Raw genomic sequence first — 25,282 nt, forward strand, 5'->3', positions numbered from 1 at the left:
CGCGGGGGGGGGGGGGGGGGGGGGGGGGGGGGAGGAGAGCAGAGGGGAAAAAACTGTGCTCCTGTTTGCAGTCCTCACTCAAGCGTATACCAAAAGCACTCCTGGTTGTCAGAGACTCTCCTGTTTGGCAAAACACAGGAACCGGAGTCCGAGGCGTTAGATGTGGGTTTGGAGGAGTTTCCGGACCCCTCCAGGGCGGTCTCCTCATCTGTAAAAGTGGGTGCCGGCACCCAGTGCCCACCTCGCCAGGCAGGGGAGGCAGCGGTCAGTGGGGCAGCAAGCATGTGGAGGGGGGCTGCTGGCCGGGGACCTCGCGGCCGGCGATCCGGTGAGATGCCACAATCCGCCACCGCCACCGTTTCCCGGAGTCTGAGGTTTCCAGTTCCGGAACGTGATCCTCGTGGGAGCACACCGGGTCTTAGACCTCTTTGTATCTTTTAGAGAAGAAAAGCTATTCCTTGTTTGTGGAAAAGATCAACTGTGAATCCGTATTGGGAGAAATTCGGGTAAGGGGATGAAGGGCAGTTCGTTGTGTGAGTCACACATCAAGGCGCATGAAAGATACGCCCTGGGGACTCACGCAACTGACCTTCTAGCCGCTCCACGTGAAGTTTCTAAATGTGTCTGAGAAGCCACTGAGGGCATGAAAATCAAAGGAAGGGCTAGGAAATTTTTTTAAAGTCGGGCTCCCATTTGAAGAAGGTAGAAAAACGAATTTGGCAGCATCAAAATAAACCTAATCACAGATGCACCTTAAAGATGGCTCAGTTCAGACGGGGGGGGGCTTGTCCCAGCCACTGGGTTAGATCCACCGCGGTCAGTCCCAAGGTGCTAAACATCAGCACCAGAGATACAAAACTAACAACGTGAGGGTGCCCGGGAGGCCCAGTCGGTTGAGCATCCAACTCTTGATTTCAGCTCAGGTCGTGATCCCAGGGTCATGGGATCAAGCCCCGTCTCCGGCTCTGAGCTGGGCATGGGGTCTCTCTCTTCCTCTGTCCCTCCCTACTGCTCGCTCTCTCTCACTCCACCTAAAATAAAATTTAAAAAAAAAAAGGAGAGAAGAGAAGAGGCACTAGAGTGGCTCAGTTTGTTAATGTCTGACTCTTGGTTTCAGCTCAGATCATGATCTCAGGGCTTTGTGGGTTCAAGCCCCTGATCAGACTCTGCTGACAGTACGGAGCCTGCTTGGGATTCTCTCTTTCTCTCTGCTCCTGCCCAGCTTGCACTGTCTCTGTCTCTCAAAACATAAATAAATAAACTTAAAAAAAAAATCAGGGCGCCTGGGTGGCTCAGTCGGTTGAGCATCCAACTTCGGCTCAGGTCATGATCTCACGGTTCGTGAATTCGAACCCCGCATCGGGCTCTGTGCTAACAGCTCAGAGCCTGAGCCTGCTACTGATTCTGTGTGTCCCTTTCTCTCTGCCCCTCCCCTGCTCATGATGTCTCTCTCTGTCTCTCAAAAATAAAATAAAATGTTAAAAAAAAAATCGGAGGGGCACCCAGTTAAGCATCTGACTTTGGCTCAGGTCATGATCTCACCATTCATGGGTTCAAGCCCCAGGTCGGGCCCTGTGCTGACAGCTCAGAGCCTGGAGCCTGCTTCAGATTCTGTGTCTCCCTCTCTCTCGGCCCCTCCCCTGCTCTTACTCTGTCCCTCTCTCTCTCTCTCTCTCAAAAATAAATAAACACTTAAAAACAAACATTTAAAAAACAAACACTGTAAAAAAGCTAACAACAATATGGCCAGTTTACTGTGGAAGATTGAAGGAAGCAAATTCTTGAACACTCCTCCCATTGAGAGGCAGCCTCTCTGTCCCCTGCTCTGAAATCTGGGTGGGCTTGTGACTTCTTTAACCAAAAGAGTATAGACTGAGTGATGCTAAGTGACTTGAGAGGTCAGGTCGTAAAAGGCCACATGGCGTCCGCCTTGGCTGTGAACCAGCACTTGCTCTCGGAGCTCTGAGCGTCAGGAAGGCAGCGTGGCTGCCCCACCTCTCCATCCCCCCACGAAGGCCACGGCAGAAAGTTCCAGGTGTGGGCACTCAGGTGGACAGTCCCATCTGAGCCCAAACTTTGGGTCATCCCCAACCAAGCCACTAGACAGGAGTGAAGAAACTGCCAGAGGCTTCCAGCTCCCGAGCTGTTCAAGTTGGAGCGTCTCTCCGGCTGACCCTGGGCACGCCGGAGGGGGCCCAGCCGTCCTTCTGAGCTCTGCCTGAGTTTCTGACCCACGGAATAGGCGAGCATAACAAAAGTTGTGGCTCTGTACCCCTGAGTTTGGTGTGGTTTCTTGGGAGGCAGCAGAAACGAGGAACTTGGATTATCTCCTTAAATACTCAGAACGACCCCACGAGACAGTTATCATTCTCCCCGTGAACACACTAAGGGCCAAGGCCTCCTCAAAGCTACACAATAAGTGACAGAACTATGGATCAGACCCGCCGTTACCACCACCAGAAAGTCCTCACAACAAATCACCCGACTCCTTAGGGTAAGGAGGCTCGGTTTTTTTAATGCGTGATACATGCCCCGTTTAATGTTTTTGTTTTTGTTTTATTTCTAGGAGAGAGAGATAGCGTGAGCAGGGGAGGGTCAGAGAGAGAGGGAGTCACAGACTCTGAAACAGGCTCCAGGCTCTGAGCTGGCCGTCAGCACAGAGCCCGACGCGGGGCTCGAACCCACGAACCGCGAGATCATGACCTAAGCGAAAGTCGGACGCTTAACCGACTAAGCCACCCAGGTGATATGTGCCCCGTTTAACAAGCCCTGATTCTGCCCCCCTAGACGGCCTCTGGGAAAAGACGCGGTCTCTAGTGGCTTCCGCTCCACGGTGTGACCCAGGGCCCTGCCGGGAAGCGACAGACCACACCGCGATAGGAAACCCAAAACCTGGTTGGTCGATTTCATAGAAATGCAAGTAGAATTCACAGACACGTGGAGAACTCATCTGTAAAAAATGATTTTATGGGAAGTGGGTAAATCGGGCGGCACCAAATGCAATGAATAGAATCACATGCTCAACTCCCCGGTTACAAATACAAGGCAAGACGGAAGAGGCCTAAACGGAGCTTGGAGCCCAGACAACCCGCAGTCGACCGAAGGCTCATTCAGAGGCAGCCCTGTGGGTCCTTCATGAACAATTGGCTGGGCGCCAGCTACCACCAAGGGCCATTCTCTGTATAAAACCATATCCACTTACTTACCCCTCCTGGTAGTCAGACCTCTTTGCAGCCCCCCACCCCCATATTACAGCAGCATTGGTCTATGTGACCACAAGAATATAGCAGAGTGATGACAGGTCACCTTCAAAGTTAGGTTCACAGAAACTGTGGGGCTTCGGTCTTGTGCTCTTTGTCTCATGTCTATGAGATAAGCCGGCGGNGAGCGTGACCTCTGCCGCTGGTCCTGGAAGTCAGGGCTTTCCCTCTGCTCTCTCTTAGATAGCTCACCCTCAGAGAAGCTGGCCGCCATATTGTGAGGACACTCAAGCTGCTGGTGAAGAAGCCCGCGTGGGGGTGGGGCTGGGGGTGGGGCTGAGGGTGGAGATATCTGGCTATCAGCAGGCGAGTCACTGAGGCCTGCTGACAGACCAGCTTCGGACACCTTCAACCCCAGCTGGTTCCAGATTCTGGACCCCATGGAAACTGCGAGATGATAATTCGCGTTTGTTGTTTAAGCCACTAGGTTTTGGGGTGATTTGTCACACGGCAACAGATGACTCCTAAACCATCCGTGGTGACTATGCTCCTTGCCTGGTGGCCCAGCACCTGCTCCAGGCTTAGTACAACACAGGCTCCCTCAACGCTCGCGGCCGAGTAAACGATCAGTACAAACAACCCCTCTACTGTAACTGTATGAGTCAGACATGTTTCTGAAGAAGAGGCAACAGGCTGAGTGAAAGAAACAGGCCACGAAAGACCACATCCTGTATGATTTCATTTACATGAAATGTCCAGAACAGGCAAGTCCATAGACACAGTAAATAGACCCGTGGTCGCCGAGGGCCGGGAGAGTGAGGAGGAATGGGAGTGAAGAGGTTTCTTTCTGGAGTGATGGCGATGTTCTAGAATCAATTATAGTGACAGTCGTGTAACTCTGGGGATGTATGAAGACCACGGAAATGTGCACATGAAGTGAAATATAGAGATTGTTTTATGGAGAGAGGAAGGAGCTCAGGCAAGGTCACGGTCCCGATAGGGAGTGGTGCCCAGGGAGGCTGGCCACCAGCAAGGCTGGGGAAACTTGCATTGGAGCCTCTCCCCATGCGGGGGGCAGAGACCAGGGTGCTAAGGTCTAAAGGTGGCTGATCCATGCCAAGGCATCGTGGTGTGGGACGCTCAGGGCCAGCCCTGCCCGCTCTCCCCCTCCCCCCCCCCNCCAGCTGCCCGCAGCCCCACATGCCGAGCCTGGACGCGACCCCGCACTCCCATCCTCTGGAGATGATACTACCTGCCCGTGATGTGCACGCAGGCCACGGAGACCCTTCCACCTGCCCAAGCCAAGCCCCTTCACCCAGAAGGGGGGCCCCAGAACCACAGGCTGCAACTGTCCCAGAGTTCAGCTGGCCCCATAAAAGAGCCGACCCTACAGGACAGAATCACCAAATGGTCCAGGGAGGTCGATCCTTGCTGAAAGCCCCTGCAGAAGGAGCCATGAAATTAAGACAAAAGAAAGGATTTAAAGATCACAGTAAACTTGAACGCGGTGCCTAAGAGGTGTTCAAGACTGAAAACAGAAGCAGCCTCAAAGCAGACTTAGAACAAGCTGTCGGACAAGCACGTCTCACAAAGACCTCAGGGGTAGCTGGCATCTTCTGACCTTCTCTGGCCTTTGACATGGGTTTTGAGGTCAGCATCCCATAATGCAGAGAAGCCAGCACTTGGACCCAAACAGTCCTTTGGTGCACCCTAATGAATCTAGGATGAACTTGGGGGCACCCAGGAGCCCTGTGACCTTATCCTGTACGAGCCTGTTTCTGGGGGAGTGGTCCATGATCTTTCAGCAGATTTTCAAAAGGATTTAAAATCTGAGAAAGATGAGGAGCCCCCAGGTGATGGGAGCTTCTAGAATAGGTAGATGATGGATTTTTTTTTCCTTCCTTTGGCAGATCTGGACCTTACAAACATTTCATAACTAGCTGTATCGATTCTATACAATTAAAAAGTATATAGGGTCACCTGGGTGACTCAGTCAGTTAAGCTTCTGACTTCAGGTCATGATCTCACGGTTTGTGAATTCGAGCCCTGCGTGGGGCTCTGTGCTGACAGCTCAGAGCCTGGAGCCTGCTTTGCTTCTGTGTCTCCCTCTCTCTCTGACCCTCCCCTGCTCCTGCTCTGTCTCTCTCTCTCAAAAATGAATAAACATTTAAAAAGTTAATATATATATATATATATAGCATACATGCATACACACATTTCTAAAACCTAGCACATATTTAAAGAAAAAACACCCACATGCAAGGTCCCAGCCTACAATACCCAGAAGATCTAGACTTGCCTAATTTCAAGACCCCCAAATAATTAATTAATACCGTTTATTTATTTTTCTTTCTATTTTTTTCCTCTTTTAATTTAAAGCCGAGTTAGTTAACATAGTATAACGGTTTCAGGGGTGGAATTCAGTGATTCATCACTTACTTACAACACCCAGTGCTCGTCCCAAGGCCCTCCTTTTAGCCCATCCCCCACCACCTCCCTCCGGCAAACCCTCAGTTTGTTCTCTGTGTTTAAGAGTCTCTTATGGTTTGCCTCCCTCTCTGTTTTTATCTTATTTTTCCTTCCCTTCCCCTATGGTCATCTGTGTTGTTTCTTCAGTTCCACATATGAATGAAATCATAGGATATTTATCTTTCTCTGACTTAATTCACTTAGTGCATAAGACACTCTAGTTCCATCCACATTGTTGTAAATGGCAAGATTTCATTTTTTGATCACCATGTAATTCCAATTAATATCGTCTAAAACCTGGGTGCCTGGGTGGCTCAGTCAGTTAAGCCTCCAACTTCTGCTCGGATCACGATCTCGCAGTTTGTGAGTTCGAGCCCCACATTGGGCTGGCTGCTGTCAGAGCAGAGCCTGCTTTGGTTCCTCTGCCCCTCTCTCTCCATCCCTCCCCTGCTCGTGCTCTCTCTCTCTCTCTCTCTCTCAAAAATAAACATTAAAAATATATCTTTGGGGTGTCTGGGTGGCTCAGACAGTTAAGTGTCCAACTTCAGCTCAGGTCATGATCTCCTGGCTCGTGGGTTTGAGTCCTGAGTCGGGATCTGTGNTGTGTCACGCGCCTGCTTGAGGGACTCTCACGTGGGCTTCCGGGCTTCCCGCAAAACGTTCAAGAGTTGGGCGAGGAAGCGATGGAGATTTCGGACGCCAGGCCCTGCTTCCTCGGGACCGAGGGGCAGAAGGGACACCACTGGGCAGGCGGGGGCGGGGCTGGGCACAGAAGCTGCATTCTCGTGGCCTCTCTGCCTGTAGAGGCCCAGAGCCCAGGATGCCAACTCCGCCAGACACGAAGGACCAGCAGGAATAGGGAAGGCTGCTCGGGCCCAGCTGAGTCCTGGGGGTGGAGGGGAAGGGTGAGAATGGGCTGGGAAACCCCTCTGCGAGGCCACTGGGGTCCAGACCCCCCGGGCCCAGCCAAGTGCTCCCTCCCAAACGCAGCCACATTTGGAGACAACACAGTATTGGGGTTGGGAACAGGTCCTGCCACTTCCTAGCTGGGCAATACCTAAGTAAGCCACTAAGCCTTTCCGTGACTCAGTTTCCCCATCTATATAGCAGAGATCACAATAGTACTTATAAGAATAAATTCGTAGGGGTGCCTGGGCAGCTCAGTTGGTTAAGTGTCCGACTCCAGATCTCGGCTCAGATCACGATCTCGCGATTTGTGGGATCGAGCCCCGCACGAATGGGGTTCCATGCAGACAGAAGCCTGCTTGGGATTCTCTCTCTGACCCTCCCCTGCTCACGCTGTCTCTCTATCTCTCCTAGAAATAAATAAAACATTAAAAAAAAAGAAAAGAGGGGCGCCTGGGTGGCTTAGTCGGTTGAGCGTCCGACTTNAAAAAAAAAGAAAAGAAAAGAAAAGAAAAGAAAAGAAGCAGGTGAAATATGGGTGTGTAAAGATAGAGCTCTTTCCTTGACAATGAAGCAGAACCTTTTAGAAACCCAATGAGGAGCCACTAAAACAAACCTCCCACCTCATTAGAATGGCCAAGGCAGAAAAAAGTTTGATAACTGATAAACGTTTACAGGGACCGTCCCCTACGGTGGGTCCTCTGCAGGAAGGACGGGCCTGCTCAGAATGAAACCCTTGGCCTTGCATTAGTACATCCATGAACCCATGTACGTATATATGTCTTAAATGAAAATGTCTGGATTTCAAGGGTAGCATTTTTTTTTTTTTGTTACTTACTTATTTTGAGACAGAAAGTGAGTGTGAGTGGGAGAGGGGCAGAGAGAGAAGGGGACAGAAGTTCCAAAGCGGACTCTGCGCTGACAGCAGAGACCCAGACACGGGGCACGAACTCACAAACTGTGAGATTGTGACCTGAGCTAAAGTTGGATGCTTAACCAACTGAGCCAAGCAGGCGTCCCTGAAGGGTAGCATTTTATTTTTAAAAATTTTTTAATGTTTATTTTTGACACAGAGACAGACCGCGAGCAGGCAGAGAGAGAGGGGGACACAGAATTTGAAGCAGGCTCCAGACTCTGAGCTGTCAGCACAGAGCCCAACGCGGGGCTCGAACCCATGAACCGTGAATTATGACCTGAGCAGAAGTCGGACGCTTAACCGACTGAGGCCCCCCAGGCGTCCCTGAAGGGTAGCATTTTAATACTCTCTACATAAGCCAGAGTTTCAGCTACTCAACCAACGAATCACATAGGAGAAAAGGACTCCTATTAAACTGTGCATTTCTTGTCCGCGATTGCGGCCAATCATCCTTCGCGCCATTTTGCCCTAATCCACGCTTTTAAACTACGTGGGAGACACTGTCCTGGGAGCAGCAGAAGCCACAGGAGAAACACAAACGTCTTCCCAGAACGTCCATCTGACTCCATGTTTAGGGGAAATATTCCTCACGTCAAAACAAACACGGGCTTCTCATGGAATAGAATGTAAAATTAACATTCGTGTTAAAAATAAAACACAGCTCTAGCAAAGCTTCAAAGAGAGGTCATGGCTGGAGTGGGCTGCAGCAGGCCAGGGCGGCACATCCCATCCCCTCTAGCTGGAGAAGCTTGGTCCCTGAGGGTCAAGGTCATTGCCAGCCGCCCGACCATCGCCCAACCACTTTCCCACAAACCTGCAGCATCTGAGCTCCCGGGATGGCGGCACCCAGGGCAGCTCGCCCACTCGGTAGCCCCCATCCCGCTGCTGCCGCTCACAGATGACAGAGCCAACAGTCCCCTGCCATAGCCACGGTCACTGGATGGCAGACCGACCTTACTAGCAGGCTGCTCTCGTCCGCCAATCCAGGTCAGGTGGGCTAGTCCAGGGACCACTCCTGCAACCCCCGCTCCCCGCCGGAAGGAAGAAATAGTCCGGAAAGATCTCACCCACTTAACCCTCAGGTCTTGTCCCCCCAAAGCTCCTTTAGACCCTAACGGGTTAGAAGAAGCTGGAAAAAAAAAAACCCTTTGGGCTTTGACACATCTCAGAGGAGCAGGCTGATCTCAAAGGACAAAGCATCCCAACCCTTACCTATAAAATGGTGGTATTGGGGCGCCTGGGTGGCTTAGTCGGTTAAGCATCCGACTTTCGCTTAGGTCATGATCTCGCGGTTCGTGGGTTCGAGCCCCGCGTCGGGCTCTGTGCTGACTGCCGGCNTTTTTTTTTAATATTTTTAAAAAATGGTGGTATTGGGGTGCCTGGGTGGCTCAGTCAGTTGGGTCCAACTCTTGACATCAGGTCATGACTGCAGGTCATCATCTCACAGTTCATGGGATCGAGCCCTGCGTTGGGCTCTGTGCTGATGGTGCAGAGCCTGCTTGGGATTCTCCCTCTCTCTCCACCCCTCCCCCACTTGTGTGTGCAAGCATGAGTGTGCATGCATGTGCGTGCATGCACTTTCTCCCTCTCACTCTCAAAATAAATAAACTTTGAAATAAATAAGTAAATAAAATGGTGTTATTTAGTGCCACATGCTCTATGCATTCCATATGGGTCAGTCCTGGTGGGGGGGGCAAATAAGATAATGGGTGGAGAGACTTTACCGCACGAGCAAACTTTCACAGTCCGCGACAGAGGCGCCTGTCATTTAAAATCCACTCAGGCCCAGAACATAGGCTGCAAAGAATCATTCATCCGACGACAAAAATTGCAATTTTTGGAGAGCCCGTTACTTGTTACAGGTATTTCCTTATTTCTAATCTTCACGACAACCCAGAAAAGAGGTACTTGTCCCCAATTTTCAGAAGAAAACCTGGAGGGTCAGAGAGGGAAAGTAACCTGCAAAGTCATCCATGCATCAAGACTCAAAGCCAGGACCTGGACTGTCGCCTAAAGTTATGACTTTTGACACTAACATTAAGTTCCTTTCTACCCAAGCATGAAACACTGTCCCTTGCACTGTGTTTCCCCCTAGAAATAGGAAGCCACACACGTCTTAAGAAACTACTGCAGGGGCGCCCAGGTGGCTCAGTCAGTTGGGCGTCCGACTCTTGATTTTGGCTCAGCTCATGATCTCACAGTTCATGAGTTCGAGCCCCGCAGGGGTTCTGCGCTGATGATGTAGAACCTGCTTGGGATTCTCTCTCTTCCAATCTCTCTGCCCCTCCCCGCCCCGTAAATAAATAAACGTTAAAAAAAAAAAAAAAATCTACCACATATTTGAAGAGCTGCTGCACTTAATTTAAAAAAGGACCACAATTCATGGCTGGTTTCCAAATGACAGAAGACGAGCTGTGTTATTCAGATATTCACCGCATCACACAACAGGGAAGGAACAAAGATTCAGAACTCGGTGATCTGGCTGGTGCCAGAAGGCACCAGAAACAGGCGGTGTGGCCTTGCTTGTCCATTCATTGGCTCTGAACATAGAGACTGGTGAGGGCGGGGAAGTTGAGGGTTTTGGGTGTTTTTCCCCCGAAAAGAAACTTCTCAAGAAGAGGTTATTTGAGACCCAGATCTCGGTTTCATTAACTTCCTCCTCAGACCCAGGTCGGCAGCAGAGGCACACGCATGTGTAAGCATGTGTGCCTGCTGACACCCGCCCTCATCTGGGGCTACCTGAGGTCCGTCCTGGAGGAGGGTGGCTCCCGCGCCCTCCGGGGGGGCTGCGAAAGCGGGCTCCATGGGCAGCAACCCATGATGGTGCCAAACCCAGGAGTCCTGCCCTTGAAACGCCTGCCTCAGTTTCCTAAACTGTTTGAAGACGCATCTAGATGTCAACAGCTGGTCAGCCACCGAGATGAACTCTGGGCTCAACCATTAGCGAGTCTTTATGTACCATTTCCAGGACCACAGGGGGACAGGGTCCTGGAGAAACAGCCCCGTGGGGGCGTCCTGGTTCTGGGCAGCTGGCTGCCGGCCAGGGAGGACACACCCGACACGCAGTCACCTGCTTGCGTTAGGGAGGCTCATGTCCAAATCCAACCAGACAGCCGAGGACATTGTCCACTTCATCAAGAGGACAGTGGTCAGCTCAGCTTCCTTCTAGGCCCGTCTAGGTTTGTAGCAGAAAACCGATCCCTGTGCTTATGACCTAAATCCCTTGGGCGTAAGTGTACACTGTCTCCCTTTGTTGAAACAAGAGGAATATTGAGGGGGAATGAAGACTTGTTAAATTAGAATAACGCTGAAAGCAGTAACCGCTACTACTTAACTGAATATCAGCTATGTGCTCTGTAATGTTCATTATCTAATCTATCTCATTGAATCCTTGACACATCCCTACAAATACGTCGCGTTAGCTTCATTTCACAGAAGAGGAAACGGAGGATCAGAGAAGCTAAGTAATCAACTCAAGGTCACACAGCCGGGAAGTGGGGAAGCTAAGGTTTTGAATCTGAATTCATCCAATTCCCGAGTTCAAGGGTTTAACCGCGCATTCCGCTGTAGCCAATGTCATGTTATACACACACCTAGGGCCCAAAAGGAAGCGATCTAACCTCATTAGCAATAAAAGAAACATGTTATCTATGAGTAAAACATCTTTTCCCAGTATGATTCAATACTAGTGAACGAGCTGTGAAACTATCATGTATCATAGGATAAACTGATCCAGTCTTTCTCGGAAAACCATTTCTCAGGAAGAACCATGCAAATGTTCGCTGGCTTTACTAAAATAATTATTGAAAGTGGGAAAAGTCATATACCTGAAAATGTCAATGGCGGTATTTTGAGAGTCCCGTGTGCATGGGAACGGAGGCATGTACGCACTTGAATGTGTGTGTGTGTGTGTGTGTGTGTGTGTGTGTCTGGAAGCAACATAAATGTCCCATAATGGAGGATTCTTGAGAAAATGATGGTGCCCCTTAGGATGCTCACCAGGCCACTGAAAAGGATGGCTTGTTACAAAGCAAAGTGGAAAAATGCCAATGAGCCCACATTAAGTGAAAAAAGCAAACCACAAAAACACATGGCTTGCTCCTCAAAAACTTAAGCACAGGATTACGAACCATATGATCCAGCAAATTCCACTGCTGGGCACACACCCAGAAGAATTCAAAGCAAGGATCTGAACAGATATCTGTAGACCCATGTTTGCAGGAGTCAAAGGATAGAAGCCACCCAGGTATCCACGGGCAGATGAAGGGATAAACATCCTGTGACCCAGACATACAGACAATGGAGCGTTTTTCCACCTTCAAGAGGAAGGAGTTCCAACATGTGCGGAGACATAGATGAACCTTGAGGACATTGTGCTAAGTGACATGCGCCAGTCACAAAAGAACACAGATTCTATGATTCCACTCGTATCAGGTTGCAGAAGGCGGTCACATTCATAGAGACAGAAAGCAGAATGGCGGTTGCCAGATGAGGGGGGGGAGGGAAGAAAGGGGCGTTATTGCTTAATGGGGACAGAGTTTCAATTCTGCAAAGATGAGAAAGCTCTGGAAATGGCAATCCTGCTTGCACAACACTATGAACACACTAAACGCTGCGGGGTTATATGTGGTCAAAACATAAGTTTTCTTGTGTATATTTACAATTGAAACATAAAAATTAATATTCTTTATATTACTATAAAATATAAAAAATTTATATGGTGGCTCAGTCAGTTGAGTATTCGACTCTTGATTTTTTGTTTTAGAATAATTGAGCATTCGGGGGCGCCTGGGTGGCTCAGTCGGTTAAGCGTCCGACTTTCGTCTCAGGTCACGATCTCACAGTTCGTGGGTTCGAGCCCCGCGTCCGGCTCTGCGCTGACGGTGCAAAGCTGGCTTGGGATTCTCTCGCTCTCCCTCCCCGAGCCCCTCCCCTTGTGCACGTGCCTTCTTTCTCCCTGTCTCTCAAAGTTGATAAAAATAAATACACTTAAAAAAAATAATATAAAAAAACACACGCTTACTAGGTACAACTATATTAAAAACGGACACCCCCCCCCCACAAGACAGTAAAGGTAACTCACATTGGCAGTGTCTATGCTGTGTTAGTGGGATCATGATCCTTATGCAACCACCCACTATATACCAGCTCCTTCAAGGCATGGTGAGTTTTGCCGTGTGGCTCTGTGCCTGGCCCTTCACACGTGACGGCACATGAAATCTTACAAACTGATGGTCATTCCAGCATTACCACTGGGGATTCTGAGGCTCAGAAGGGTTAAGTGATTTGCCGAAGGTCACTTAGCAGATAAAAAGAAGTTGAGATTAAAACCCAGCCTGGCTCCAAAGATAGGATTTTTTCTTCCACGCAGCAATCCCTNTCTGGACCCCACCCCACCCCACCCCACCCCACCAGACTTAAGTGACTTTTCAAAGTTTCAAGAGAAGGGCTATGATCTTGCCTCCCTGTTGATAAGAACATACTTCTCCCAGATTTCACAACCAGAGCAGAGAGTCGCAATGCACTCAGGCTCCCGTCGCGCCCCAGGGAGGGAGGAAGAGACCAGGAAGTCCTGGAGCAAGACTCCCTGCGTCCCCTCGTCCTCACCCTTAACCTCCTACAAGCGCCAGTGACTGGAATTGGGTGGGGGGTTCCCGATCCCTTTCAGCAGCAGCCCCCCCCCCATCCCATAGCCCGGGCCAGGCCCAGTAGCAAATCGGACCCCTGTGCCTGGGGGCTGCTCAACAGAGGAAACCCTGAAATGTCTGGGGCTGTGTGGCCCTAGATGGAGGGTGGGAGGTGCTGGCTGGGAGAGGCCCTGAGCAGAGAAAGAACTTGTTTTTGAAGAGAGAGAGGGAAGGTCATGAGGGAGATGGAGAACTTAGAACTTGGTCTGTAGGTAGCTCCTTCAAGACCTGGGGCTGCCCTTAAGGCTGCCCTTGGACCAGTTCACAAAGCGAGGGAGGGGAGAGACTGGGAGAGCAGGCCCATCTGGTTCAGAGCAAGGATAACTGTGTTCAGCACCTTCCCAGAAGATCCTGTCCATCTGCAGCGGGGTGAAGGGTGGCCCTAAAAAGATATGTCCGTGTTTCAAGGCTCGGAACCTGCGGATTACTGGGGAAAATCATGATGCAGAGAAAGGGTCTCTGCAGATGTAATTCACTTAAGGATGGGCCCCAAATCCAATGACAAGTGTCCTTTAAGAGAGAGCAGACCCAGACCCAGAGGAGAAGGCCCCGTGAAGAGGGCGCAGAGAGTGGAGTGACAATGGCCACCAGCCAAGGACAGCCTGGAGCCACCAGGAGCTGGGAGAGGCAGGAAGGATTCTTCCCTTGGCCCCTGGAGGCAGTAAGGCCTTGATGACACCTTGACTCTGAACTTCTGAGCCCCAGAACTGTGAGAAAATAGATTTCTGCTGCTGTAAGCCACCAAACGTGCGGTGATTTGTTACAGCGGCCACAGGAAACAAATACAGCATCATTCCAGGACATAAATCCAGCCCAGGCAGCTCTGCTCCCTTTCTGCCGCTGTTCTTCCCCTCCAGGACCCAGCCCCCCCCCCCCCCCNGAACGCATTTCCCCCAACGTGAGTGAAACAGAGGCTAACTGAAATACCACTTTAGAAACGCCACACCCATTACTACCATCACTCTCCCTCCCTCTTGGCCCAGAAAGTAGGAGGCCTTGGGGAGCACCCATTTCTAGGAGAAGCCCGACCCTTATCTGAGGGAGCTGGGTCATCACTCCCGGGAGGGAGGGGAGGGACTTCTCACACGCACACAGGCCGCAGCAGCTGGAACTTTCACTGCACCGACCTCGGGCCCCAGGGGCTGTGCGGGCCCCCAGGGACGGGAGAGCGGGCCATATTTTGGTACAACCCACAGAAAGTCACGGTCTTTGTCTGCAAAGAAAGAGCGGGGCGGGAGGTTCCCGGGTTTTTAATTTTTTTTTCCATCTTGAAACCAGCAGCATTTCTGATATGATTGCGGGGGATTTCCGCCAACCAAATTAAAGAAAATTCAGCTTTAGCATTAGCTGCAAGGAGAGCGGAGTTTTGCAACCCTTGCCGTTTGTGAAATACTGGCAGCGGCCAGGGGAGAATGTCTGCCTCCTTCCCGAACGACTCAGGCTCCTGCCATCCTTCTAGCCGGTGGTCAATTACCGCACGCCTCCGCCAGCAGACCAGCGGGCACTACCCGGTCCCCCTGGAGCACTTCCCTCTGGATCTGCCCCGACAACAGCTTTGCTGGGAAACATGTCTGTCCCCTGGGGAGTGGCCGCGAGAGCTTTACTAAGGTCCCACGGTAAGGAAACATTTGGCGAGGCCCCACGCCCCACCACCAGACCCACAGAAGCAGCTGGCTTCTGGGAGGGAGGGAACTACTCTCTAAACAAAAATGGTTTTGAAAAATAAGCCAGTCAAAGGGGAATTGCTTCATGAGTTACACATTCACTTCTCCCTTTAACTGTGCAGTTGAAGAAAAAACAAGGTGAAGCAGGAACTGACCCCACAGTCACATCCCCACGAACTGCCCGGACACAGCAGCACCGGCAGCCCAGGCCAGCCGGGCCTGAGGTGGGTGGCTAAGTTTGTGTGGACTGTCTGTGTCTTGTGAGCCGCATACCCGCCACCCCAGGGGCTGGTACTCTCCCTGCCTTGTCAGCACCGTCCCTGTGAGGGGGATCCCAGCAAATACTTACGAGACACAGTAAAGAAAGAGAAGAGTCCTGCTGGAAGGGGACCGTGTGCATGGCCGAGGGCGCCTCGGGGGCACCTGCCCTAATTCCAGAAGCATCTATATTTGCAGAGTGGCCAGCACGGTTTCTGAACGTGGGCGGAGGAGGTGGGGCGAGTGGGACTCGGAAGAGGCAAGCTTGGTGGTCTTAGAAGCGGCAGCTGCCGACTCGTTTTCAAGAACACCGTTCCCCTCACTCTCCACCCCCGCACCCCAGAGTGTCCTCCATTACTTGTAGGATGTTGTCAAATGACCAAAGACCCAATCTCTGCACGCGCCAGGCAGTGCTCCAAGGAGGCAGGACGGACGGAATCCTGAAGTCAAGAAATCAAACCACAGCAGGGCGTGGAAGTGCTAAAGGGCTGGCAATTTCTGTTCTAGAGAGCGGCAGAGAAAGTTCTGTTCCAATTCTCCTGCGTTTGGTGGCAGCCTCCTTAATCAGCAGATTCTTTATCCCCACTTGGGTCAGTCAAACCTGGTGGTTAAGGGCAGAAGAGGCTCTCGCGGGGTATTATCAAGGTGGTACCTTAGAGGCTGCATCTTTGAAAGGGCACCCACCTCCCCCCATCCCTACATCAAGAGAACTCTTAGGGATTATCTTCCTTAATCTCGGGGCCACAGCGCCGACAGATGATCAGACACTTGGGCGGTGGAAGGCACTGGGGTTCTGGGTCAGCTACTTGTAAATTGTGTGGGTCTGCAAGCTTAACTTTTCTGGGCCTCAGTTTCCTCCACTGGAAAGTGGAGACATCATTCAGGCCCTATGACTGTTTAACCGAAAACATATGTAAACTCGATCGATTCTTTGGGAGGGCTGGAGGGAGTCTCAAGGGCACCATTCACTTGACAGCAATCGGTCCGCGCTGCTGGGAGTGAGCAGTGGGATGAATCCTCGCTTCCCAAGTCCCCTGGGAGCAGGGACCTTTCTCTTCGAAGCCCCCCCCCCCGCCCCCGGAAGGCCCCCCTGCCCCACATGCACGCGCGACTAGGACATTTCTGAGGGTGGCGCGCGGCGGGGCTTTATGCAGGAGCCCAGGTGAAGAAGCCCCCCCCCCACTTGATAATCTTTTGGGGTTCGAGGCCCCAAGTCTCTCCTTCCAGGGGGCCTGATCGGCGTGAAAGCTGCTCAGTCATCTGAGAGCTTCCGAGCTCTCCATCCGCCAACTGCGCAGATCCCAAGGGTACCTCGGGGCGACCCGAGCCTCGGACGACCACCAGCCTGGGCCGTCGTCCCAGGCGCCCCCACCGCAGCCCGGGAGATCGCAGCCCCACCCTCGCCCCCTCCGGGAGAGCACTGTTTGGGGGCTCACATCAGTCCCCTCCTTCCTCTCCCGACCCCAACTCCCCACCGGACCAGAGCACCACCGGCTACGCGCCCTCACCCCCCTCAACCCCCGCGTACTGGTCGCCACGAAGGGTCTGCCAGTTCCCCCCTCCTAGATTTCAAGGGAAGTGCAGAGAAGGAAGCCTAAATAAAAACAGGAAACCCGATTTTAAAAAAGAAGAAGCCTCATTCTGACTGAATTACGGGTAAGAGTATTAAAAAGAAGGGTGGGGGGTGGGGGAAAGAGTCAGGAAAAGCAAAGCNTCCGCACCCCGTCTGCGGCTGGAGGAGCATCATCCCAGGTGTGTCTGGAAGCTGCATCTTGCCTTTCTTCAAAACAAGTTTTCTTTTTGTACGAAGGAAAACAACCAAATAAAGGTGCTAAAGCCCACGCCTTCGCATTCACACACCGAAGAATTTCCACGGTGACCAGTGAAAGGCTGGAGGGCGCGAGGGGGAGGCGGTAGCTGCAGATCTAGGCACCCCGGGAGTTTCCCCCCTCCAGCACCCCCTCCACCCAACCCCCCCAGCGCCGAGAGCGCAGTAACCGGCGCCGGGGAGGGTAATGAGACCTGGGAGACAGACTGAGCGCTAAGTTCCACGGGCTCAGCCCTGGAGGGAAAGCTGTGATCTCCGAGCTTGGGCGAGTCAATACCATGGAGGGGGTGTGGGAGTAGCCAGATTACAAAAGTGGTTTAGAAATGCTTCTAGGGTGTGATGGGGGAAGAGTCAGTCAATTGCTTACACGATGACTTTAAAGATCTAAGGCACCTGTTTGGTCCTCCTTGGAGAGATGCAGAAAGTGTTGCTTGGAAGAGAGGCTGTTTCTACCCAAGCACTGCGCTGGCCTCCCAGCTCCAGCGTGGACCCCGCTCTGGCTGCAGCAGAGGGAGGAGCAGAGCCCTGGGTTTCTAGCCAGAATAGGGAAAGAGGAATAGGTCACTGAAGGCTCCAGGGTTCTGAGATCTAGGCTGCAGGCTCTGGCCAGGTAGGAGGGACCATCGCATGACCTTAGGGAAGAATGCTGTGTCTGTCGCCAGGAATGGACCCTGACATGCACTTCTCAGCCAAACATCCTAGGCTCACAGCCTCACTCCCATACCCCAGGCCTGGCTCGCTGGCCCCTGGCAAAGGGAGATACTCCCAAGAGCCAGAAGAGAAATGGACGTGTCAGAGAAAAAATCGGGTGGCAGGTTTAGCAGCCTGGGCTCTGAGGTTTCTGAACACCTGTCAGAGCCCTGCTTTTACTGGTCAGCAATTTAGAGTTTTACTCCATGGTTTTCAGAGGTCGGTGTAAGAAGCCATGGGATGGGGCGTGCTTTCATTCAGAAGAACTCTTCACTGAATATCTAATGACAGCCATTCACATCATGCTTGGTAACAGGCAAGTGGGGGAACCAAGGCTTGCCGGATGCTCAGCTGTGCTCCACACATCGTTATCTCTGATCCCTATGAGGGAAATCTTAGCCCCATTTTACAGATAAGAAAACCGAGGCTCAAGAAGGCTTAATCACCTGGGCACCACACAGTCACTGAGTGTCTGGCTGCGGCCTGACCAGGCCACGCTGCCTATGCCTCAGTCCGAGAAGCTTCATTTTCCTGGGGCGCCTGGGTGGCTCAGTCGGTTGAGCGTCCGACTTCGGCTCAGGTCAAGATCTCACAGTCTGTGGGTTCAAGCCCCCCACGTCACGCTCTGTGCTGACAGCTCAGAGCCCAGGGCCTACTTCAGATTTTGTGTCTCTCTCTGCCCCTCCCCTGCTTGTGCTCTCTCTCTCTCAAAAATAATTTTCTTTTAATTTAGAAAAATAAAAAATAGCAGCGTGGGGGCACTTGGGTGGCTTAGTCAGTTAAGCGTCCGACTTTCGCTTAGGTCATGATCTCGCGGTTCGTGGGNTTTAGACACTGCGCCCTCCCCGCGGTGCCTGCAGTGCCCGGAGATTCAGGCTGACTGTCACCCCAAGCACAGTCATCGCTAGATGGACTTGCCTCCTGCCTTCCTCTCTATGGTTTCTGATCTCTCTTTTCTTATTTTATTTTTAACTATTGTCCCTGTGCGTTTGGAGGAAGCTACTTGAAGTTCCCTTTGAACCCGTAAACAAAAGAGACCTTCCACGGAGGAGGGTTGAGGGGAAAAGATGCCTCTTAGCTGCAAGGAAGTCTGCGCCTTATATCCCCTGTGATCCCCGGACGGGGAAGTGCTTCGGCCTGGTTTTGTGAAAGGGAAGAGAGGTCTCAGGTATTCAAGGGAGAACCGGCCAGCCCCAGGCAGGGGCAGGCAGGAGGTGCCCTGCAGGCCGGAGGAACACTCAGGGCCCTTTTCTCTGCCTCCTTTTCCTGCAGAACTTCCCCCTCCAAAGCCATCCGGCCTCCGCAGCGTCTCACGGATGCAGTAAGCATCGGCATTCGACCTCAAGTGGCTTCACCACTGACACCCACTCATGCCCACAAGCAGGGTTATCTCAGGGCAGCCAGAGCCAAGCCGAGAACGCCGGGCGCAGGGGTGCAGGGATGGGGAGCCCACTTCCTCAGCCCCTCCTCCAAGGGCGCCAGGCACTGCCTCCGCTTTGCCGCGGGTCCTTTCTGTCCAAGCAGGGCAGAGGTCCTCCAGAGCGCCTTCCCTGGAGTTTTGAAGCTTCTCAGAGTAGCCATCCTGGAGCCAAACTCTGCTGTGTGACCTCAGGCAAGTGAGTTACTCTTCTGTGCCTTCACTTCCTCATCTGGAACACAGGGATGCTGACCGCGCTTTCAGCACGTAGGACTGTTCTGAGAATTACGGGAGGTAATGCACGTAAACTGCTTCCAACAGTACTGACGCAGTGACACCCCCCCCCCCAAATCGTTACCGAGCTATCCGAGAACACAGTCTCTGTGCTTTGCTCAGACAGTATTTTCTGGTAGCGGCCGCAGGGTGTGACCTATTAACACATTTGTGTGCTGGAAGTCCGTTGGGTGGGTCAGGTTTACAGAAGTGGAATAGAATAGAAATGACCAGATTGTATTCCACTTCTTGAGGTGGATACCACTGCCTGCGGCTTTTGCCTTGTTTTGTTAGGTAAGTTTGAGCGGGCATGAAGTCAAGATGTAAAATGCATTTCTTTCTGCAAGCCCCTTGGACAAGGTCACGGTGGTGGTGATGGAAGGGCACTACGGACCGTGAGAGAACGAGCTCAAGGTTAGAACTGATCGCTGGAAAGTCTGACTTCTGAGGACTCGGGCTTGGAGGAGGAGAGAGGCGGCCAGGTGGAGGCGCGTGGGGTAAAGAAGGCAGGGGTCCTTGCAGCCTCCATCCCCAGGCTGCGCCCTCTGGATGATGACTCGGAGCTGGACTGAATGGTCCAGATGAGCTCAGAGGGGGCCCGGGTGAACCAGGTCTGGGGCCAGGGTTGAACTGATCGAGATTGAGGGTGTGGCCCCAACTGAATGGGGGGCACCAAACAGAAATCGAGTTATCCTTTTTTGTAAAATGCAAACACTCTAAACTCGGGATGCCTGGGCTCAGATCCCAGCCCAACCACTTACGAGCGGTGGGTGGGAGGCTGGGAAGAGCACTCCAGGCCTCCTGCCCCTGGTACAAAGTCAGGATTCCAGAAACAGCCGTTGGCTTTACACCTTCCCTTCCAATGCACTTCTTAGTCCTGGGTGTGGAGGGATTGGGGAAAGGGGGTGGTGGGAAGCAGCAGGGCTTGGGGTCATGAGGCTGGATCCGACCTCTTACCTCCGTACACTGGGGGTGACCCAGGTTTTGTAACACTGACTCATTTGGCCTGCGTGCCCGCTGCAGTCTGGGCCCGGGATCCAGCACTGTACAAGCCCTCCCGGGGCTTACACTCGGTGGGAAGAGAAACTATAATGAATAAAAATAAGATACAGTGTCTTAAAGTAGTAAAGTGCTGCACGAAGCTATAGAAGGCAGGGGAGGAGGGGAGAGAGAGGTGGAGGAGAGACAGTGAGGTCTACAAAAATTCCTGCCCAGTCCTCGAAACTGTCAAGGTCATCAAAGACCAGCAAAATTGGAGCAACGACCAGAGCCCAGAGGATCCTACGGACACATGACAATGCCCTGTGGTGGCCTGGCTGGGCTCCCGGAACAGAGGTAAAAGCTAAGGCAGTCCCGACTGAGTGAACAATAACATATCAATGGTGGCTCGTGAGTTGCGACAAGTGTACGTAGTCACGTAAGATACTAGCAAGAGAAGTAACTAGGTGTGGGGTATGTGAGAACTCTCTATCCTCTTAGCAACATCCCTATACTTGGGAAACTCTTCTAAAATTAAACATTTTTTAAAGAGAAAAATAGGGGCGCCTGGGTGGCTCAGTCGGTTAAGCGTCCGACTTTCGCTTAGGTCATGATCTCNTGCAGAAGGTGAGAAGGCGTGGCTTCAGGCCTGTTGGGGAGGGGAGAGTATTTTTGAACCTTCTCTGAGGACCCTGAGACCAGCCCTGCCCCAACGCCCTCCAGTCTGTCCCCTCCTCCATAAGATGGGGTTTGTTACCCCAGCTTCAGAGAGATTGTAAGGCCCACAGAGACGTTTCGGCGAAAGTGGTTGGGGACAGTCAGCTTTGCAAACAGGGTGCAGTGCTGGATGGAACCGGGTTTTGCTCGTTGCGGCGCCCCACCACACACTCCCACCTGCTCTATCTAGATAAGTGCCCCTCTAGACAGTTATCTACCTTTAAAGGCATCGTTTCTGAGGAGCACCCCCATGTGAAACCCCAAAAACCTCAATGAGAAGACATATGTCTGGTGACTTTTTCCCCAGACAGGAAAATGAGAACCAAAGAGCATAAATGCTGAAGAGAGAAGAGTTAGAAGGAAGAGTTAGAAGCCATTTTCTACCCAGAGGGTGGCCTCCGAAAAGGTACGTCCAAGCCCTACCCCCTGGAATCTAGGAATGTGACCTCATTTGGAAATAGGGTCTTTGCAGACGTAATTAAGTTAAGGATCTTGAGCTGAGGTCATCCCTGATTATCTGAGTGGGTCCTGAACCCAGTGACAAGCACCCTTATGAGAGAAAGACAGAGGGAGAGTGGAGACCAAGGAGAAGGTCATGTGCACTTGGAGGCAGAGGTTGGGGTGAAGCAGCCACCAACCAAGGAACATCGGGAGCTTCAGGGGTCGGAAGAGGCCAGAAGAATTTTCCCCTAGAGCCTCTGGAGGGAATGGCCCTTGGTTTTGAACTGCTGAACTCTCCCTGCTGTGAGAGAATAAATATTTGGTGTGTTGGGTGTTTTTTAAGTTTATTCATTCATTCATTCATTCATTCATTCATTCACTCATTTATTTTCCTGTTAGCAATCTCTACTCCCAATGTGGGGCTTGAACTCACAAACCCGAGATCAAGAGTCACATGCCTGGGGCGCCTGGATGGCTCAGTTGGCTCAGCTTCCCACTTTGGCTCAGGTCATGATCTCACGGGCCATGAGTTCCAACCCTGCATCAGGCTCTGTGCTGACAGCTCAGAACGCACTTTGGAATCTCTGTATCCCCCCCCCCCGCCCCTCCCTTGCTCATGGGTGCTCTTTCTCAAAATAAATAAACATTTAAAAAACAAAACAGAAGGGGCGCCTGGGTGGCTCAGTCGGTTAAGTGTCTGACTTCGGCTCAGGTCATGATCTCACAGTTTGTGGGTTCGAGCCCCACGTCGGGCTCTGTGCTGACAGCTCAGAGCCTGGAGCCTGCTTCAGATTCTGTGTCTCCCTCTCTCTCTCAGAAATAAAGAAAACATTTAAAAAAACAAAACAGAAAAAGAGTCGCGTGATCTACCAACAGAGCCAACCAGGCACCCCCAAATTTCTGTTGTTTTTTTAAACCACAAGGTTTGCGGTGTTTTGTTATAACAGCCACAGGAAACGAATACACGCTCATTTCTTCAGTGGATTATTATGCACCCAGGAAATCTGACTACGCAGCAAATGAAACAAAGTAGAACCGTCGTCAGCATTATCATGCTTTCCATGCATTATTTTGGATCATCCCCTGGGAGCCCCATCTGGCGCATGTCATTATTATCCCCATTTCACAACCAAAGAAACTCAGGCAACGCCAAGGTCACCCAGCGGGCAGGTGGGGGTGCACTAAGCGGCAGCCTTCCTAGGGCTCTGAAGTCTGGTGACGGGACGAGCATGAGGCCTATTGGACAAGCAATAGCAGGACGTTGGACATGCAACTAAAACCGGAAGAAAGAAAATGCGCCCCCTTAACGCTGCGGAGGGCCCGCCTTTTCCCCTCGGCCACAGTTGTCCCGAGGAAGGCATGGCGGGCGCCCACTGAAGATGGCCGTCCTGAAGCCTGCAGCATCATGGGAAATGGTGACATCACCAAGTGAGAAATGCTCCGTGCGGAGTTGCCTCTGTGCAGCCTCACCCCTGGGTCAGTGTTGCGTGTGCACACGTGTGTAGTAGGAGGTGACCTGATAGTGAAGGCCGCGTGGGAGCGGTACCGACCTTTCCCTTGGCATTTTTTCCCCTTTCTGTTCACATTTTGCCAAATGTGCAATGAAACTGCAACCAACGATGAACTTTATTTCCCCTTCCCGAGTCAGTTAATCCCTCTCACTGCTGTTCACACCAGGACATTGGATGAGCGACTGTTGCGTTCTGCCTGGGCTCTAGTCAGTATGGTAGGACCACGCGTTTGCCCCGTCTGTCAGCAACAGAGGTGACCCTGAACCGGGATGAGAACCCAGGAGGAGGGCTCCTTTGGGAATACAGGTGGCGTCAGGGAAGTCCGTCAGTGGGTAGTAGGGCCTCGGCCCGTATGGGCCCAGCCCCAGTCCCTGGTCGGAGATCGCCGCCTCCGGGCATGCCCAAGTTGATCGCCCAGGGCTGGTCACCTGGCCCCGGTGGCTTCCTTAGGAAAACAGAGGAGGGAGGACTGAGTCCTCGGGTACTGAAGCTTGGGTGCTGTACACGTACGCTGGGGAGCTGTGGGTCACTTACGATGCTCCAAAGGACTAACGAAATCAGAGAAGCTTCTGTGCAGAGACAGACATTGAGAGAGAATCAGGAAGCAGACGTAGAGAGACGGACGAGAGGAAGAGAGGGTCACAGGTGAGAGATACGATTTCAGGCAACTTTTCGGCTCCTTGCCCTTGTATCTTTTTGAGGTTCCACGGCTTTCTTGCCCTTAGGTTCTTCTTCTTCTTCTTCTTCTTTTTTAGTGTTTATTTTAGGGGAGGCTGGGTGGCTCAGCCAGTTATACATCTGACTTGGGCCTAGGTCATGATCTCACGGCTTGTGAGTTTGAGCCCCGCGTCGGGCTGTGTGCTGACAGCTCAGAGCCCGGAGTCTGCTTCAGGTTCTGTGTCTCCCTCTCTCTCTGCTCCCCCCCCCGCTCATGCTCTGTCTCTCTCCGTCTTTCACAAATAAATAAACGTGAAACAAATTTTTAAAGTTTATTTTATTGTTGACATAGAGACAGAGTGTGAGCAGGGGAGGGGCAGAGAAAAAGGGAGACACAGAATCCAAAGCAGGTTCCAGGGTCTGAGCTGTCAGCACAGAGCCCAATGTGGGGCTCGAACCCACAAGCTGTCAAATCGTGACCTGAGCTGCAGTGGGACGCTTAACTGACTGAACCACCCAGGTGTCCCTGCCTTTGAGTTCTTCTGAACGTCCCTCGCACCCTTATGCTTTCCTCCCTTATTTTGCTTAAAATCTGTATCCGTTTCCCAGGATTGCTGTTATCAACTGAGCGCAACCTGGATGGTGTAAAACAATGGGAAGTTATTCCCTTATCGTTCTAACGGCCAGAAGTCTGAAATCGAGATGTTGGCAGCGTTTTCTCCTTCCAGGGGCTCTGGGGAGAATCCATTCCAGGCCTCTCTCTTAGCTTCTGATGCTGCCTTCTTGGCGTTCAATGGCTTGTAGATGCATCTCTCTGATCCCTCCCTCCATCTTCACTGCATTCTGCCCACGTGTCTGTGTTTGTGTTCAAATTTCCCTCTTCTTATAGAGATATGCTGATCGAGGATGACCCCATATTAACTAATTTCATCTGCAAAGACTCTATTTCCAATTAAGGTCACATTCTGAGGTTTCATGTGAGCATGAATCTTGGGGGATAATAATCTACCCAGTACAAACTCTCTTGAGTTGGTTTCTGTTTTTTAATTTTTTTTTAAATAATCTCAACATCCAACGTGGGGCTCACACTCACAACCCTGAGATCAAGAGTTGCGTGTTCTACTGACTGAGCCCGCCAGGCTCCCTGATTTCTGTTTTTTTAAAACAACAACAAAAATAATCAGAATGAATACAGAAATCGGTATTGGAAATGGAGTGTTGAAAGAAACAGCTTTTTATTTTTTTATTTATTTTTTAATTTTTTTAAAATATTGTTTTAACACTTATTTATTATTGAGGGACAGAGCATGAGCAGGGGAAGAACAGAGAGAGAGAAAGAGAGAGAGAGAGAGAGACAGACAGAACTGGAAACAGGCTCCAGGCTCTGAACTAGCTGTCAGCACAGAGCCCAACACGGGGCTCAAACTCACAAACCGCAAGATCATGACCTGAGCCAAAGTCAGATGCTTATCCAACTGACCTACCCAGGCGCCCCAACTGCTTTTTATTGTTTTAAATGTTTATTTATCTTTGAGAGAGAGACAGAGCACGAATCGGGGAGGGGCAGAAAGAGAGAAAGGGAAACACAGAATCTGAATCAGGCTCTAGGCTCTGAGCCGTCAGCACAGAGCCTGACTCGAACCCATGAACTGTGAGACCGTGACCTGAGC

General features: G+C 51.6%; 1 protein-coding gene across 1 annotated transcript in view; it reads right to left on the reverse strand.

Moving 5' to 3' along the window:
• The window catches only part of PIK3CD (phosphatidylinositol-4,5-bisphosphate 3-kinase catalytic subunit delta), a 44,258-nt gene extending 35,536 nt beyond the window's left edge, over positions 1–8,722 (reverse strand). Inside the window, 1 exon segment of the mRNA XM_077763843.1 lies at positions 8,704–8,722. The gene's annotated coding sequence lies outside the window, so the exon portion shown is untranslated.
• Positions 8,723–25,282: the final 16,560 nt, after the last annotated feature.

Source organism: Crocuta crocuta, unplaced genomic scaffold (genome assembly GCF_008692635.1).
Source record: "Crocuta crocuta isolate KB4526 unplaced genomic scaffold, BGI_CrCroc_1.0 scaffold13, whole genome shotgun sequence".
In the NCBI taxonomy this organism is placed as follows: Eukaryota; Metazoa; Chordata; class Mammalia; order Carnivora; family Hyaenidae; genus Crocuta; species Crocuta crocuta.